Source organism: Pelobates fuscus, chromosome 6, assembly GCF_036172605.1.
Source record: "Pelobates fuscus isolate aPelFus1 chromosome 6, aPelFus1.pri, whole genome shotgun sequence".
Classification (NCBI taxonomy): domain Eukaryota; kingdom Metazoa; phylum Chordata; class Amphibia; order Anura; family Pelobatidae; genus Pelobates; species Pelobates fuscus.
The window spans coordinates 107,923,886-107,943,104 of record NC_086322.1 but is presented as its reverse complement, the minus strand read 5'-3'; positions in this window follow the sequence as shown (position 1 = coordinate 107,943,104).

Here is a 19,219-nt window from a genome sequence, read left to right as displayed (position 1 = left end):
AACTTAATTCTTTAAAATAAAAGCTGAATGATAACAAAAAATAATAGTAAGCTAAACAATAGTTTTTAATTATTTAGTAAATAGTTTTTACTAAAAATCAGGCGGTATTGTGTATAAATCATGTGTAATAAATAGATATACTTAAAAAGTTTCACAAAGGGCAGTCATAATGGAAATATATCGAAATTAGTTATTAGTTAAGAATTATAATTGTACATGGAGAAAATGGGAACAACTATTTGCCTACTATATATTACAAAGTATGTGTTGCAGTAGACAATCTCTACAGTACAGTTCTGTAAATCCTTTTGTATGCATTTATCTTCACTGTTGATTTTAATGTAGGATTTGAAACTACATTCTCAATTCAGAAACCGTTGGCCCAGTCTTTAATCCCTGCTGAGAAAAGACCCAGTTTTCTTTTGGAATGAGGTCTCACTTAACTATTGTATAACCTGCATACATTTCTGCTAAAGATAGATGGCATAATTTAAAATATATTGTTATAAATTCCATCAAATAGACTTAATATGCTGTGCTTAACCTCATTCTTAGTAGAGTATTATAGAGTGTCCACTCAAACTTGGACAAAAGATCTGATGTGTGTGCACTTATTTATCTATGTGTTTGTGTATGTGTACATATATTTTTACAATATATGTAACACACAAACATCCATAAATATGTACATATACACAAAAATCATAAATAAATGCACACAAATCGGAGGTCTATTCTTTGAGTGGACACTTCAGAATACTTTACTAAGAATAAGGTTAAGCACAGCATATTAAGTCTATCTGATGGAATTTATAACAATATATTTTTAAATTGCAGGGCCCGTGTGAATTATTTTTAGCCCTAGTCAAGTCCAGCTACTTGCACCCCTACTCAAAACAAAAATTGCGAACTTGTGTGTCTCTTCCTCAACTCCTTTGTGTGTATATTTCCCCTTCCCAAGACCCTCTGTGTGCTTCTACCCCCAGAACCTTTGTGGGTCTCTACCTTCCAGCGTGTCTCTTTGTCCCTCCCAGACACTCTGTTTGCCTTTGTTCCCCATGCCTTCATGCACCTCTTTTCCCCCATTCCCTCTGTGTGACTCTATCCCCATAACCCCTCTGTGTTTCTTTTTTCTCCCAGCCTATATATGTATCTCTTTGTTCCCAACCCCTTTGTGTGTCTCTTTTCCTCTTACACAATCCCTCTGTGTGTCTCTTACTTAACCCCTTTGTGATGATAACCTCGCCTCTTTGTGTCTCATCCCCAACACTTTTGTGTGTATTTCTCCCCAGCCCCTATGTGTGTCACTTTCTCTCCCCTCAGCCCCTCTGTATCTCTTTCTCACCCAGTCCTTTTGTGTCTTTTCTCCAGTCCCTTTGTGTCTCTTTAGTTCCCAACCTTGCTTTGTCCTGCCATCCTTCTGTGAATCTCTTTGACCCTCAAGCCCATCTGTGTGTCTTTGTCCCCAGCTACTCTATTTATCTCTTTGCCACCACCAGCCCTCTGTGTGTTTCTTTTCCTCCCAGCTTATCTGTGTGACTCTTTCTCCAGCCCAGCCCCTGTGTGTTCTTTCTCCCAAGTCCCTTTTTTGTGTCTCTCATCTCCCGCCGGCCACTCTGCATGTCTATCCCTCCCCCCCAACCCTTCTGTTTGTGTATTTTACCCCTCAGCCCTTATGTGTGTCTCTTTATCCTTCCCAGGCCTCTGTGTGTCCTTGTCTCCCAACCCCTTTGTGGGTCTCTTTCTACTCTCAGCTCTCTGTGTGTCTCTTTGTCACCACCTGCCCCTCTATGTGTCTTTTTGTCCCACCCAACCCTTCTGTGCACCTATTTGCCACCTTCAACCCTCTAGGCATCTCTATGCCCCCCCCATCCCTTTGTGGTTACTGCCATCCCTTTGTGGTTTCTCCCCCATCTATGTGCCACTGTCCCATTCCACCAGATTCTTTGTGCTCCTCTTTGCCCCTCCCCCACAGCCCCCTGTGCACCTATATGCACCCAGATCCTATGTGGATTCTACCTCCATGCCAGCTAACCTCCCTTCATGTAGCGTGGCTAGTTGTGGACCGCGATGGAGAATTTGTATGTATGGCAGTATGTCAGAGTCAAAAGGAAGGAGCACATTGTTAGAAGGCTCTGATACACTTCATAAGCAGGGTATATCAGAAAAGGTACACCCTGGTTAAATTATAGTAAATGGAGGGTCAATGTTATACAAGGGGAATCAGCCCAGAATCATAGCAACTTTGGCAGCAGAGTAATTAAGTTAATATTTTGTTAAATGATAAATACATTGCTTAAAGGGACCCTGCAGGCTAAAATGAATCTATACTTTTTTTTTAAAGAAACACTATAGTCACCAAAACAACTTTAGCTTAATGAAGAAGTTTTTGTTTATAGATCATGGAGCTTTGCTGCTCAATTCAGTCATTTTGAAGTTAAATTACTTTTGTTTCTTCTTATGCAGCCCTAACCACACATCCCCTGCCTGTGACTCACACAGCCTGCATGGAACAAATATTTCAATTACATATAACTGACTTTAAAAGTTTGTGTTTTCTGCTCTGTAAACTGGACTTTAATTACAAACAGGAGGCTCATGTAGGGTCTTGAACAGAGCAGGAAATAAGAAATTCTCAATTAAACAGAATTTACAATAGAGTAAGTATAAATATTAGATGACTATTTACAGGGAGTCACTCGCACTCTTCCCAAATCCCTATGCATATTTAAACAATTGGAGGTTATTTAGTTTCTCCAATGGCCATGAGAGACTTTAGACCACCTGCCACGTCAAGGCAGACCTCTCAGGTGGGTCCTGCACTAACCTTACACCTTGCTTCTGGCAAAGATATCTCTAATGAGACAGAAATTTTAATTATATACACCCCCTACATGCTTATTAACCCCTAATAAGGAACACATGAGCAGCAGCATTGTAACATAGCTGTGTGATACAAAAGTGAATACAAATTAAAAAAAAAGTCCTGCACTCAAACTCCCATCACTTCTGGGTGGCAGCAATGACCATAGTACACATAATAAAAAAGAAATTAATGGGTAAATATAGTTCCCAGAAAAATCTGTTAACATCATGTACGCAGTATTTATGGAGCAAAAATGTAAACACTGCAGGACAAAAGTGGTGCAGAAAATATTGGCTTTGAAAATTTGTCAAATACTAATGAGCAGACTTGGACCTGCATGGTGACAAAAAATTGACTTGGTTGAACCATTTTCATAAACATAGAAAATTGTTCAGGATGCATGAATTTCAGCCATGTGTTGGTTTGGCGCAGTAGCCAAAACAAATCTCCAAATCCAAAAAAAAAAAAAAAATAGAATAACTTTCTTAAACTTAACCTACAAATTGCACTGGAATATGTTGGTGTCTGATGCTCTTTTTGTTAATAAACTGCAATTAAAAAACAAATACAAACACAACATAGTACACATGTCTTACACACATTAACATAAAGGTCAGAAAGTCAGATTTTTGCAATGTATACATCTTTACTAAATATTTTAGTTGGAAATGCAAATATTATGAATTCCACACTGCTGTGCAATATTATGAAAGGGAGGGAAATTTACAATAAATGAGACAATTACACAGTGACAAATGAACAATAGGTAGATAATGAGCTTACATTTCATATGTTGCATCCCTCCAGTTTACGTCCTCTAAATTGTGCTGAATGTAAACATCATATAAAATTCTTAATGTGTAACATGTTTCAATTTGAATTGAAGATAGAAAAAAGACCCACATACCCATTTTAACCTACTGGTTATATACATATCCACCCTGCTTCTTATACTTCAAAATTAACCTTTGTTACAAGGATGTTAAAGATCGCGTGTCCTTTTCTTCCTAAATATGCTTGCCTGCTCATATCTGTGTATGATTAAATTGTCTTATATATAACATCTCATGGATGGTCGCCTAGCCTGCATTAAAAAGAAAAAAACAAACTATTTAAATCAAAGATTGCAAGTTTGCTGATTCAGAGCAATCACCAATTTTGGTATGATTAAATTTCAATTGTATTTATCCTTGAAGACTACTAATAGCTAAAAGGATTGTGAAAATAGGTCTTTAAATAGCTGGAGTCATAAAAGTCAATGTGGGCATTCTGTTTTGATATGCTGAGTTGCCTGTGGTATGCTACTGTCACCAATTTCAATGGTGTATGTCAATTCAATCAATGAAACATCTAAATTGTGTTACATTTTTAAGTCTTTTTGCCATGTAATGTTTGTGTACTTACCAAAGTATTCCCATACATACCTTATCAGTCAAATTCTCTCAGAGCACATGCAACTTATTAAGTTTCTTTTAAGAATGTAGAGTGATGAATTATATATTTAAAATAAAAAAATACAATATAGTGGGGCGGGGCCAAGCCAGCAAGCGGAGCAGTCGCACAAAAGCTGAGCTCCCGCTGAAAATACCGAGAATCCATGTAAACTCGCTAAATCTGAGCTAAACACTCACCGGAGTTCATGATACCTGAACTCAGGAAGACACGGTGAGAAGCCTGACACAAAAATCGAGCACTTTGGAACTCGGGAGCGCGAGATTTCAAGCCGGGGCCTGCAAGCGACAGAGACGGAGGGAGATGGCCGCTCTCCCCATCAACAAACCAGAGACACAGACCCACAAATGCCCTGCTCCCCCCCTGGACCGGTGAGGGTTATCCCGGTCCGACCCCAAGAGGACACACGAGGGTCGAGACCCTCAGAGGAAAAGAGGGAGAGCTGACAGATGAGGTGCGGCCCAGCAACATGGCTTCCGCCATGTGCGCTCGACGCATAGAACCGCTAGACCTCATGTCCAAGCTAGATGCCATACTAGCCGCGTTCTGGAGGCGAATGGCAGAGAAGGAGCAACAAAAAGAGGTATGCAGACCAACCATACTCTCACCTGAGGGACTGCTGCCACATTCCCAACGCAAACACAACCCCCTCCCACGCTGACAGAGCCAGACGATGGCAACGAAAACAACGAAGCTCCCGGCGGACACGCATACCCAAGCGACTGACCTTACCAAGACCAGTGCACCGCCGAGACATAAACATATACCCTGCACAATCCAGCCCATCAACCTGGCAAGCAGAGGGGGCCCTAGTGGAGCAACACTCGACCCAGCGCTGGGACCCGGCAACACCGAAAAGACCCAAGCGGCGCCTTCCAAGTCCGCCCCTCTCAACCAGCATGGACTTAAACTCACAAGGGGACATACCACCGGGCAAGCTCCTTGTACATCAGCAGGACTCTGTAACTCCCCAGAAAGGAGTCGGCTGACCCAGGCAAAGAGCGGATGCACATACCTTACCAAGACGCAGGGACTGCACTGTTTAATAGTTAATTAGTTCTATTATGGTATTTTATTTAGGCGCATAACCTGTAGTATGCTCTATTTAACCTAAACTTCTCTAGTCATGTTTCTCTGTGGTAGGAGCAAATGATAGCATTGTATGATTTAACCATTAAAAGATTATGTGTTAGGTTCAGTGCATGAAGGGTGCCTAGAATGAACCCAATCCTACACGCCCCAGCTGCCCTGTTCCTATACTTAGGGGCACAATATCAACAGTTAACTCTCTTAAGCTCACAGAGGGAAACCCACTGTCTCTAAACAGGGCCCGTATGTGTGGCTCCTTGGTTAATCTCACACGTTCAGCATATGCCCACAAGCATATTATTATATTGACGGCAATGCAAATAATCAGTATTGTAGTCACTCGCAATCAATATGTCTCACGAATGCCGTGATAATTATTCTACTTGTGGTATATTTCAATCTTTTTATTATTGCTATTATTTACTTACAGTCTAGACAGTAAGTCCTATGGTAAATATGCAATATATGCACAATCTAGACATATATTTCCATCTCATAAGATAATCCTCTATTGTTTAAACAAAAAAAAGAAAATGTGCAATGTACATAAAGCCACACTGTTGTTCACCATTGTTTATTGATACGATTGCATCAGCTACTGTGGCTGTGCAAATCTGTTTGTCAATCCATGCACGACATAAATAAAGAATACAAAATAAATAAAACATAAAATACAATATATATTAATAAATGTATGAACTATTATATATGATATCACCTATATGAGTATGTTGTGTTCAATAGCTATATAGTAATTTAGATATGTCTCTGCCTTAGAAAACAAACAAAAAACAATGTTGTCTGAACATATCTAATATTAGAATGATTTGAATTAAAAGTTGTAATATATTTTCTATTACTTATGTTGCCAGAGTTAAAATCATACTGTGATTCTGAATTCAAGAAGTAAGTTTACCCATTTTAAGGGAAATGTTAAATTGTCTAATGGTGTGTATACCTAGCCCATAGTTTGTCTCTCCACAGCCCTCAGTTTGTCTCCTTTGCTCTGCTTTATCTCCGTAGCTCCCAGTTTATCTCTCTACAGACCCCAATTATTGTCTCTCTACCTCCAATTTCGTCTCAGCTGTCATGTGGTCATGCTAACAGTAGAGAGGGATAGTAACCCCTAAGGGAACTAGCTTGACGTGTGTCAGGGACAACCTTACAGGGGATAACCCTCACGAACATATGTGCTTCAAAAAAGAAAAAGACCCCAGGAGATAAAACACCCCAGGGGTCAAAAAGTAGGAGGTCCCTTTCAAAACTACGTAGGTGTTAAACCATAACTTTTATTAGTAACTATATATTAAAATGCCGATACTCATAACTGTGAAGCTTGTCACATGAACAGAATTGAGAAAAAACATATACAGACAGGCCGATAAATAAATAAATAAATTAAATAACTATTCTATAGGATAGATGCCCCAGTGGTTGGGTCACTACATAATATTAAATAACACCATGAGGTAATTGCTCTATCCTAAGAAACGGTGCCGTAGCTTTAAACAGACGAAGTAACCAATGCGTGCTGGGAATTTTCAAAAATGTACCCCTGGATAATAATAGATTATAGTATCAATATTTAGCAAGAGATGGGTAAAGTAAAGTAAATTAAACCGCTTGTGTAGAGGTGGATTGTAGCCTCGTGCACTTGTTACATATTGTGAGATTAGTAATACAATCCTGCAGCTTCCCTCAATCTAATGGGTCTCCAGGGATAGTTATCTCCCCCTATATAGACGAAGGATTGAGTCCCATTTTCTACCTAATGAGTAAAAATTAAATCCGAGGTGGCACTAGGTTGTGAGGATGCTGGTCCTACATTAAATCCAAACCTCCCACCCTGTCCCCCGACCTGTAAGACGCTCTACGGCTAAAGTAAATTATAAACAGAAACGCCTGTCTGCTGAAGCTGCCTGAAGCGTGTTTCGGCGCTGCTAAAGTGCCTTCATCCGAGGCAAAACTGGCATGTGGTCATGCTATCTATTCTCAGTGAGGTACTAGCCATCCAGTTCAGTCTTAACAGTAAAGTCTTGCCTTAGTAGTAAGTAAAAGTAGTCGGGAGAGGACATAACATCAAATCCTTATCATGCAATGCATACCATAAGAAAAATAGTAAACAGGATGGCAAGGATGCAGAGATATTGATACCTAATTTAGTAATATATATCCTATCTGCATATAAATAATAACTGATGTACTTCTGTGCAATTGTATTTATCTATGTGTGTAAATTGCAACAAGGCAGTTGTTGCATTTACAAAATCTACACTGTGTGCAGAATTATTAGGCAAATGAGTATTTTGACCACATCATGCTATTTATGCATGTTGTCTTACTCCAAGCTGTATAGGCTCGAAAGCCTACTACCAATTAAGCATATTAGGTGATGTGCATCTCTGTAATGAGAAGGGGTGTGGTCTAATGACATCAACACCCTATATCAGGTGTGCATAATTATTAGGCAACTTCCTTTCCTTTGGCAAAATGGGTCAAAAGCAGGACTTGACAGGCTCAGAAAAGTCAAAAATAGTGATATATCTTGCAGAGGGATGCAGCACTCTTAAAATTGCAAAGCTTCTGAAGCGTGATCATCGAACAATCAAGTGTTTCATTCAAAATAGTCAACAGGGTCGCAAGAAGCGTGTGGAGAAACCAAGGCGCAAAATAACTGCCCATGAACTGAGAAAAGTCAAGCGTGCAGCTGCCAAGATGCCACTTGCCACCAGTTTGGCCATATTTCAGAGCTGCAACATCACTGGAGTGCCCGAAAGCACAAGGTGTGCAATACTCAGAGACATGGCCAAGGTAAGAAAGGCTGAGAGACGACCACCACTGAACAAGACACACAAGCTGAAACGTCAAGACTGGGCCAAGAAATATCTCAAGACTGATTTTTCTAAGTTCAAAACACACAAAAATGTGGAATAGGTGGCGCTTTTGTATTCGTGTACAATTAAGAAATAGCCGCTAAAACACTCCGTGGGTACTCCTATAAAACCCACCACATATAAAAGATCACCAAAAATCAACAATGAAAACTTAAGTTTTCTTGAGTGTAGCGCTGGGTGTGATAGAATAATACAACAGTGAATAGTGCTCTTGATTGCACTTACCCTCTTTTACACACTTGTATACATGAAAAAAAAGGGGAAAGTAGACAAATAATTGTGCAGTATATTAAGGTGAATCAAATTTTTTTTTAGTGAATTCTGAAGATAGAGTCAAATTCACTCACATTTTTTAGAGCCTTTTACAGATATAAGGCTCTAAACTTCCTGGCATCTGTGTCTTTTAGGGTAGACCACACGACCCCCCTCTCACGATATACGTATACGTGTTCTCCTCCAAGTTTAGATAGAAAAAAGACACAGGTAATCTAATCTGAGCGTAGTATTTTCAAATACTATAAATACCAATGTAAATGAAATATAGTATTGCTCACCTTTTTTAGAGCCTTTGATAACCGGCTCTAAGTATATTGGCCTAGTGTCAATTTGTGGGGTGACACTACCCCTTTCTGGAATCACTTCAACAGGATGCAGCAAAGAAGGTTAAGTATAAAAATATATTTATTATAAAATGAATATTCTAAAATTATGTATATAATTTACTAGAAAATAATAAAATTTGAAATATCATATGTAAAATACAAATGTTGTTGCCAAAACGCGTTTCGCCGTCACACGGCTTCCTCAGTCGGCTCCTGATCTTCTTCTGAATGAAAACGCTTATATGTCTTTAAATCGACCGCCAAAATCTCCTAATTTTCAGTCCGGTGTGTTTCCAGTGGCTCGGGTTGATGTCGTCGCGTCACTTCCAGTCCTTCGTACTACATCTCCCATGGTGCTGTGCGGATCTCGGCGTCACTTCCGGTGTGCGTCAGCGGTGTTATGGGGAACTGAGTCCAAAGTGATATCGTTGAATAGTTCGTTTTTAGTCCGTGATTGCATTTCAAGCATATAGATCATATGTTCCGGGTAGAAGTAGAACGAGATAATTGTAACGTTAATATTCAAGAACAATTAACAGCAATGTATAAATATTAAGATGATGGATATAAATAAAATAACAATAAATAGAAATAAAAATAAAAATAAAATTAAAATTGAAAATGAGAAAAAAGTGTGATATATCAGAGATTTGTCTATATTTGGTATGTTGGTTACTTAGTTTAGTATCATATTTCCACCCCTGCAGGTTTGGCTGTGGGCTGTTTTTATCCTTAAAATTAGACAATAGAAGTAGAATACAATAAAGATGCAATAGAAGCAATTGGACTTCCTTATATTTCTAGCAGCATAGATTCTAAAGGTTCTAAGGGTCACAAGTTATTTGTGTTTTAAATAGTATGAAATTCGTGATTTGTTCTGACATTAAAAGTCCCTGAGTCTTTTCAATATGGGTTGTGATCATGTAGATGTCCTTAATTGTTATTAAGTCAGGGATAGGGATGAAAAGTGGATATTAGTAATACAATTTATTAGTAATAAAGTTTATAGAAAATACAGTCTATTGAAGGAATATTTGACTTTGGATTGCTCGTTGAGTTTATTTTAAAGAAATTTTGTTTGGTTGTGGTGCAAACTACTGTAGGCATAAAATTCTTAGAAGGGTTTAATTTTTAAAAAATTCTTTTATATAAAAATATAAACTGGACCTCATCTTTAAAATTAATTAAAAAGTCTAAAAGGTTGAGAAGTTAAAGGAAATGGCAAAGTTCGAAATCCGCATTCAAACCATGGGGGGCTAAGGTGTTCAAATTAAAAATCCACTTTGTCTCGATTTTTCCTAGCTTCTTTATTTCATCCTCCCCTCTCCAATTCAAGGTGATTTTCTGTATAGCTGAAAAACTTAGAAATTGGGGATCGTTGTTATGTACCTCTTTAAAATGATTTGAAACGCTATGTTTATCATACCCTCTCTTTATGTTTCGTATATGTTCGTTTATTCTTACGTATAAAGGACGCTTGGTTCTGCCCACATATCGAAGATTACAGGAACATTGTAGTAGATATATCACTCTCTTTGAAAAACATGTAGTCATTTCTCGTATTTTGTATTTGTTTTCTTTCTTTGAATCCGAAAATTCTGTAACGTGTCTTTTCACACTCTTTGTGTTTTTACAGGCTGAGCATAGCCCACAGCCGAAAAAACCTTTCTTTTGAAAGAAAGGGGTGGGTTTTTTGTCTTTTATATGGTTGTGTACCAATTTTTGTTTCAGATTAGGTGCTCCCCTATATATAAATCTAGGCTTCTCTGGTAGAATAGAGTACAGCATTGGGTCGTTCCTTAACATTGGCCAGTGTTTACTAATTATTCGTTTTATTCTATTGCTCTCTTGATTAAAATTACTGATAAAAGGTAAGATATTGTGTTCTTTTGTGGTTTTCTGTTTATATTTCAATAAAGAGGATCTATCCATTTTTTCTATTTGTTTAATGGTGTTCACAAGGGATTTTTCTTCATAACCCTTCTCTATGAACTGTTTTTTTATTCTTATGGCTTGGGTTTCAAACGTGCTTGTGTCTGTGCAGTTTCTGCGGATCCTCATTATCTGTGCTTTTGGGATATTTTTTAACCAGGGTGAAAAGTGACAGCTGTTTAAAAAAATGTAATTGTTCACATCTACTGATTTAAAAAAGGTTTTTGTCTTAATTTGGTTTTCTTCTATAAAAATTGTGAGATCTAAAAAATTTACGCTTACTTTACTGTATTCTGTGGTTAATTTAATTCCCCAGTCATTGGTGTTTAAAAAAGTTAAAAATGACTTTAAAAGATCCTCTGAACCCTTCCAGATAAAAAATATGTCGTCTATGTACCGCTTATAGGAGACCAGGTTCGCCTCCCAGTCCTTGTTGTTATTTATGAATCTCTCCTCCCAGAATGCCATGAAGAGATTTGCATAGCTAGGAGCGAACCTGGTCCCCATAGAAGTACCGACTTTTTGTAAAAAGAATTCGTTGTTAAACCAAAAATAGTTATTATTTAAAATGAGTTCTATTCCCTCTGTTATAAAATTAATTTGTTCATCAGGATAAAAGTCATCATTCTTCAGAAAAAATTGTGTGGCCTCTATTCCTCTAGTGTGTGAGATGATTGTGTATAGTGAGCTAACATCTGCGGTGACTAGAATGTAGTCTGATTTCCACTGTATTTCATGTAAAATTTGAATAATATTGAGTGTGTCTTTGAGGTAGTTTTTAGTTTTTTGTACGATTGGTTGTAAGCACTTGTCCAGGTATTCCGATAGTCTACTCGATACCGAGCCTATGCCTGAGACTATCGGTCTACCTGGAGGATTGGTAGCATTTTTGTGGATTTTTGGTAAGTGATAAAATACAGGGATTTTTGGTTTCATGATGTTGAGGTATTTGTATTCTCTTTCATTTAATATCTCTATTTCTCTTCCCCTCTGTAGTAAATTTTCAAATTTTGTCTTAATGTTAAATGTCGGGTTTCCTGATAACTTTTCATATGTGTCTCCATCTCCAACTAGTCTTAGGCCTTCTTGTAGATAATCTTCCGTTCTCATAACTACAATCCCACCCCCCTTATCGGCTGGTTTAATTACTTTTTCTTTATTCTTCTGAAGTGCTTTTAATGCTAACCACTCCTCTTTGCTTAAATTCATGTGTCTCTTATCTTTGGGTTTGATTTGATTTATTTCCTGCATGACCGCATTCTCAAACGAAATCATCTCTTTGGATACAAAATTATTTGGAAAGAAAGTGGACTTTTCCTTAAGGTCAGTGTGTATATATCTTGAAGGTGAGGTCTGATGTGTTAGTTTATCTGTTCTCATAAAACATTTCTTTAGACACAGTTGTCTTTTGTATTTATTCAGATCTATAAAAATGTCAAATTTATTTAGGGGTTGTGTAGGAACAAATTTTAATCCTTTGTTTAGAACCTTTTGTTTGGCCAATGGTAGGGGGTTCCCCGTTAAATTAAAAATAATTGATTGTGATTGTACTGATGTTTTCCTTATCTTGTTGTGTGTCTTTCCTCCTCGTGTACCCCTCCCCTTAAATTCCTTTGTCTTTTGGGGGGGGGGTATTCTGAGGGGAATTTGTATTTTGTGGAGATTGTGCTGCTTTGTATTTCCCTTTTTGGCGTCCCTCCTGAAAAAAATCATCATCTTCAATGTGTCTGTTTGTTAGAATGTCAAATCTATTGGAAGTGAAATTGTTACTTTTTTGTGTTTCTTTTCTATTTCTCGTGAGGATGGGTGATCTCTCCCTGGCTTTTCTGTTTGGTTCATATCTTTCCTTTGTAGGGGTTGGTGCAAATTTATTGATTCTTGGTTGTGGTTGAGGGAATCTTGAATGTGGTGACCTAACTCTAGAGCGGTGTCTCCTATCCTGTGAATTGTTGTGTTCCCATTGAGAGCGTGTAGGGTTTGGATTATAGTTGTTTTCCCTTCTGTTTGCATGGGCATGGTTATTTCTGCTCTGTTGTGGGGAGTGGTCTCTTCTAGTGTAATATTTTTGGTGATTGTTGTTATGTGTATCAGTGTGCACCTTTGTTGCATAGGTGGTGACTTGATTATTGTCATAATCGTACCTGTCCCTCCTGTATTTCTTTCTTTTAATATTTATGGTCTCAATTTCTGTTTTGTCTATTTGTTTTTGAATTGTCTTTGTTATGGTTTCATATTCCTCAGAAGTGGTATGGTTTACAAGTTGGGTTTGAATTTCATTAATGTCTTTATCTAATTTTTGTAAAGTGAGTTTTCTCCTTTTGATTATCATTTTCATAGTTGTGAAGGAGAAATTTTCTAGCATCTCCTGCCATTCTTCTATAAATTCTTCCTCCCCTTTATCAAATGTGGGATATTCGTTGTATCTTAGACCTCTAGGAGTAATTTTTTCTTTAATATATTTCTCTAGGGTTGCTACTTCCCAAATTATTTTAACCTCTTGGTTCATACATTTAGTTAATTTGTATTGACATTCTCTTAGGTCATGGGTATTGGTCTGAGGTTGGGAGTTGTGCATTAAAGTGGGGGTGTCAAACATAGTGTCTATATTCGTGCAGTAGTTCTTTCTCCTTTCAAACAGTGACATTTTAGCTGCCTCCACACTTACAAGGAGTAAGATATACAGGAACAAGTTCAAAACACACAAAAATGTGGAATAGGTGGCGCTTTTGTATTCGTGTACAATTAAGAAATAGCCGCTAAAACACTCCGTGGGTACTCCTATAAAACCCACCACATATAAAAGATCACCAAAAATCAACAATGAAAACTTAAGTTTTCTTGAGTGTAGCGCTGGGTGTGATAGAATAATACAACAGTGAATAGTGCTCTTGATTGCACTTACCCTCTTTTACACACTTGTATACATGAAAAAAAAGGGGAAAGTAGACAAATAATTGTGCAGTATATTAAGGTGAATCAAAATTTTTTTTAGTGAATTCTGAAGATAGAGTCAAATTCACTCACATTTTTTAGAGCCTTTTACAGATATAAGGCTCTAAACTTCCTGGCATCTGTGTCTTTTAGGGTAGACCACACGACCCCCCTCTCACGATATACGTATACGTGTTCTCCTCCAAGTTTAGATAGAAAAAAGACACAGGTAATCTAATCTGAGCGTAGTATTTTCAAATACTATAAATACCAATGTAAATGAAATATAGTATTGCTCACCTTTTTTAGAGCCTTTGATAACCGGCTCTAAGTATATTGGCCTAGTGTCAATTTGTGGGGTGACACTACCCCTTTCTGGAATCACTTCAACAGGATGCAGCAAAGAAGGTTAAGTATAAAAATATATTTATTATAAAATGAATATTCTAAAATTATGTATATAATTTACTAGAAAATAATAAAATTTGAAATATCATATGTAAAATACAAATGTTGTTGCCAAAACGCGTTTCGCCGTCACACGGCTTCCTCAGTCGGCTCCTGATCTTCTTCTGAATGAAAACGCTTATATGTCTTTAAATCGACCGCCAAAATCTCCTAATTTTCAGTCCGGTGTGTTTCCAGTGGCTCGGGTTGATGTCGTCGCGTCACTTCCAGTCCTTCGTACTACATCTCCCATGGTGCTGTGCGGATCTCGGCGTCACTTCCGGTGTGCGTCAGCGGTGTTATGGGGAACTGAGTCCAAAGTGATATCGTTGAATAGTTCGTTTTTAGTCCGTGATTGCATTTCAAGCATATAGATCATATGTTCCGGGTAGAAGTAGAACGAGATAATTGTAACGTTAATATTCAAGAACAATTAACAGCAATGTATAAATATTAAGATGATGGATATAAATAAAATAACAATAAATAGAAATAAAAATAAAAATAAAATTAAAATTGAAAATGAGAAAAAAGTGTGATATATCAGAGATTTGTCTATATTTGGTATGTTGGTTACTTAGTTTAGTATCATATTTCCACCCCTGCAGGTTTGGCTGTGGGCTGTTTTTATCCTTAAAATTAGACAATAGAAGTAGAATACAATAAAGATGCAATAGAAGCAATTGGACTTCCTTATATTTCTAGCAGCATAGATTCTAAAGGTTCTAAGGGTCACAAGTTATTTGTGTTTTAAATAGTATGAAATTCGTGATTTGTTCTGACATTAAAAGTCCCTGAGTCTTTTCAATATGGGTTGTGATCATGTAGATGTCCTTAATTGTTATTAAGTCAGGGATAGGGATGAAAAGTGGATATTAGTAATACAATTTATTAGTAATAAAGTTTATAGAAAATACAGTCTATTGAAGGAATATTTGACTTTGGATCTCTTCATGGCATTCTGGGAGGAGAGATTCATAAATAACAACAAGGACTGGGAGGCGAACCTGGTCTCCTATAAGCGGTACATAGACGACATATTTTTTATCTGGAAGGGTTCAGAGGATCTTTTAAAGTCATTTTTAACTTTTTTAAACACCAATGACTGGGGAATTAAATTAACCACAGAATACAGTAAAGTAAGCGTAAATTTTTTAGATCTCACAATTTTTATAGAAGAAAACCAAATTAAGACAAAAACCTTTTTTAAATCAGTAGATGTGAACAATTACATTTTTTTAAACAGCTGTCACTTTTCACCCTGGTTAAAAAATATCCCAAAAGCACAGATAATGAGGATCCGCAGAAACTGCACAGACACAAGCACGTTTGAAACCCAAGCCATAAGAATAAAAAAACAGTTCATAGAGAAGGGTTATGAAGAAAAATCCCTTGTGAACACCATTAAACAAATAGAAAAAATGGATAGATCCTCTTTATTGAAATATAAACAGAAAACCACAAAAGAACACAATATCTTACCTTTTATCAGTAATTTTAATCAAGAGAGCAATAGAATAAAACGAATAATTAGTAAACACTGGCCAATGTTAAGGAACGACCCAATGCTGTACTCTATTCTACCAGAGAAGCCTAGATTTATATATAGGGGAGCACCTAATCTGAAACAAAAATTGGTACACAACCATATAAAAGACAAAAAACCCACCCCTTTCTTTCAAAAGAAAGGTTTTTTCGGCTGTGGGCTATGCTCAGCCTGTAAAAACACAAAGAGTGTGAAAAGACACGTTACAGAATTTTCGGATTCAAAGAAAGAAAACAAATACAAAATACGAGAAATGACTACATGTTTTTCAAAGAGAGTGATATATCTACTACAATGTTCCTGTAATCTTCGATATGTGGGCAGAACCAAGCGTCCTTTATACGTAAGAATAAACGAACATATACGAAACATAAAGAGAGGGTATGATAAACATAGCGTTTCAAATCATTTTAAAGAGGTACATAACAACGATCCCCAATTTCTAAGTTTTTCAGCTATACAGAAAATCACCTTGAATTGGAGAGGGGAGGATGAAATAAAGAAGCTAGGAAAAATCGAGACAAAGTGGATTTTTAATTTGAACGCCTTAGCCCCCCATGGTTTGAATGCGGATTTCGAACTTTGCCATTTCCTTTAACTTCTCAACCTTTTAGACTTTTTAATTAATTTTAAAGATGAGGTCCAGTTCATATTTTTATATAAAAGAATTTTTAAAAAATTAAACCCTTCTAAGAATTTTATGCCTACAGTAGTTTGCACCACAACCAAACAAAATTTCTTTAAAATAAACTCAACGAGCAATCCAAAGTCAAATATTCCTTCAATAGACTGTATTTTCTATAAACTTTATTACTAATAAATTGTATTACTAATATCCACTTTTCATCCCTATCCCTGACTTAATAACAATTAAGGACATCTACATGATCACAACCCATATTGAAAAGACTCAGGGACTTTTAATGTCAGAACAAATCACGAATTTCATACTATTTAAAACACAAATAACTTGTGACCCTTAGAACCTTTAGAATCTATGCTGCTAGAAATATAAGGAAGTCCAATTGCTTCTATTGCTTCTTTATTGTATTCTACTTCTATTGTCTAATTTTAAGGATAAAAACAGCCCACAGCCAAACCTGCAGGGGTGGAAATATGATACTAAACTAAGTAACCAACATACCAAATATAGACAAATCTCTGATATATCACACTTTTTTCTCATTTTCAATTTTAATTTTATTTTTATTTTTATTTCTATTTATTGTTATTTTATTTATATCCATCATCTTAATATTTATACATTGCTGTTAATTGTTCTTGAATATTAACGTTACAATTATCTCGTTCTACTTCTACCCGGAACATATGATCTATATGCTTGAAATGCAATCACGGACTAAAAACGAACTATTCAACGATATCACTTTGGACTCAGTTCCCCATAACACCGCTGACGCACACCGGAAGTGACGCCGAGATCCGCACAGCACCATGGGAGATGTAGTACGAAGGACCGGAAGTGACGCGACGACATCAACCCAAGCCACTGGAAACACACCGGACTGAAAATTAGGAGATTTTGGCGGTCGATTTAAAGACATATAAGCGTTTTCATTCAGAAGAAGATCAGGAGCCGACTGAGGAAGCCGTGTGACGGCGAAACGCGTTTTGGCAACAACATTTGTATTTTACATATGATATTTCAAATTTTATTATTTTCTAGTAAATTATATACATAATTTTAGAATATTCATTTTATAATAAATATATTTTTATACTTAACCTTCTTTGCTGCATCCTGTTGAAGTGATTCCAGAAAGGGGTAGTGTCACCCCACAAATTGACACTAGGCCAATATACTTAGAGCCGGTTATCAAAGGCTCTAAAAAAGGTGAGCAATACTATATTTCATTTACATTGGTATTTATAGTATTTGAAAATACTACGCTCAGATTAGATTACCTGTGTCTTTTTTCTATCTAAACTTGGAGGAGAACACGTATACGTATATCGTGAGAGGGGGGTCGTGTGGTCTACCCTAAAAGACACAGATGCCAGGAAGTTTAGAGCCTTATATCTGTAAAAGGCTCTAAAAAATGTGAGTGAATTTGACTCTATCTTCAGAATTCACTAAAAAAAATTTTGATTCACCTTAATATACTGCACAATTATTTGTCTACTTTCCCCTTTTTTTTCATGTATACAAGTGTGTAAAAGAGGGTAAGTGCAATCAAGAGCACTATTCACTGTTGTATTATTCTATCACACCCAGCGCTACACTCAAGAAAACTTAAGTTTTCATTGTTGATTTTTGGTGATCTTTTATATGTGGTGGGTTTTATAGGAGTACCCACGGAGTGTTTTAGCGGCTATTTCTTAATTGTACACGAATACAAAAGCGCCACCTATTCCACATTTTTGTGTGTTTTGAACTTGTTCCTGTATATCTTACTCCTTGTAAGTGTGGAGGCAGCTAAAATGTCACTGTTTGAAAGGAGAAAGAACTACTGCACGAATATAGACACTATGTTTGACACCCCCACTTTAATGCACAACTCCCAACCTCAGACCAATACCCATGACCTAAGAGAATGTCAATACAAATTAACTAAATGTATGAACCAAGAGGTTAAAATAATTTGGGAAGTAGCAACCCTAGAGAAATATATTAAAGAAAAAATTGCCCCTAGAGGTCTAAGATACAACAAATATCCCACATTTGATAAAGGGGAGGAAGAATTTATAGAAGAATGGCAGGAGATGCTAGAAAATTTCTCCTTCACAACTATGAAAATGATAATCAAAAGGAGAAAACTCACTTTACAAAAATTAGATAAAGACATTAATGAAATTCAAACCCAACTTGTAAACCATACCACTTCTGAGGAATATGAAACCATAACAAAGACAATTCAAAAACAAATAGACAAAACAGAAATTGAGACCATAAATATTAAAAGAAAGAAATACAGGAGGGACAGGTACGATTATGACAATAATCAAGTCACCACCTATGCAACAAAGGTGCACACTGATACACATAACAACAATCACCAAAAATATTACACTAGAAGAGACCACTCCCCACAACAGAGCAGAAATAACCATGCCCATGCAAACAGAAGGGAAAACAACTATAATCCAAACCCTACACGCTCTCAATGGGAACACAACAATTCACAGGATAGGAGACACCGCTCTAGAGTTAGGTCACCACATTCAAGATTCCCTCAACCACAACCAAGAATCAATAAATTTGCACCAACCCCTACAAAGGAAAGATATGAACCAAACAGAAAAGCCAGGGAGAGATCACCCATCCTCACGAGAAATAGAAAAGAAACAAAAAAAGTAACAATTTCACTTCCAATAGATTTGACATTCTAACAAACAGACACATTGAAGATGATGATTTTTTTCAGGAGGGACGCCAAAAAGGGAAATACAAAGCAGCACAATCTCCACAAAATACAAATTCCCCTCAGAATACCCCCCC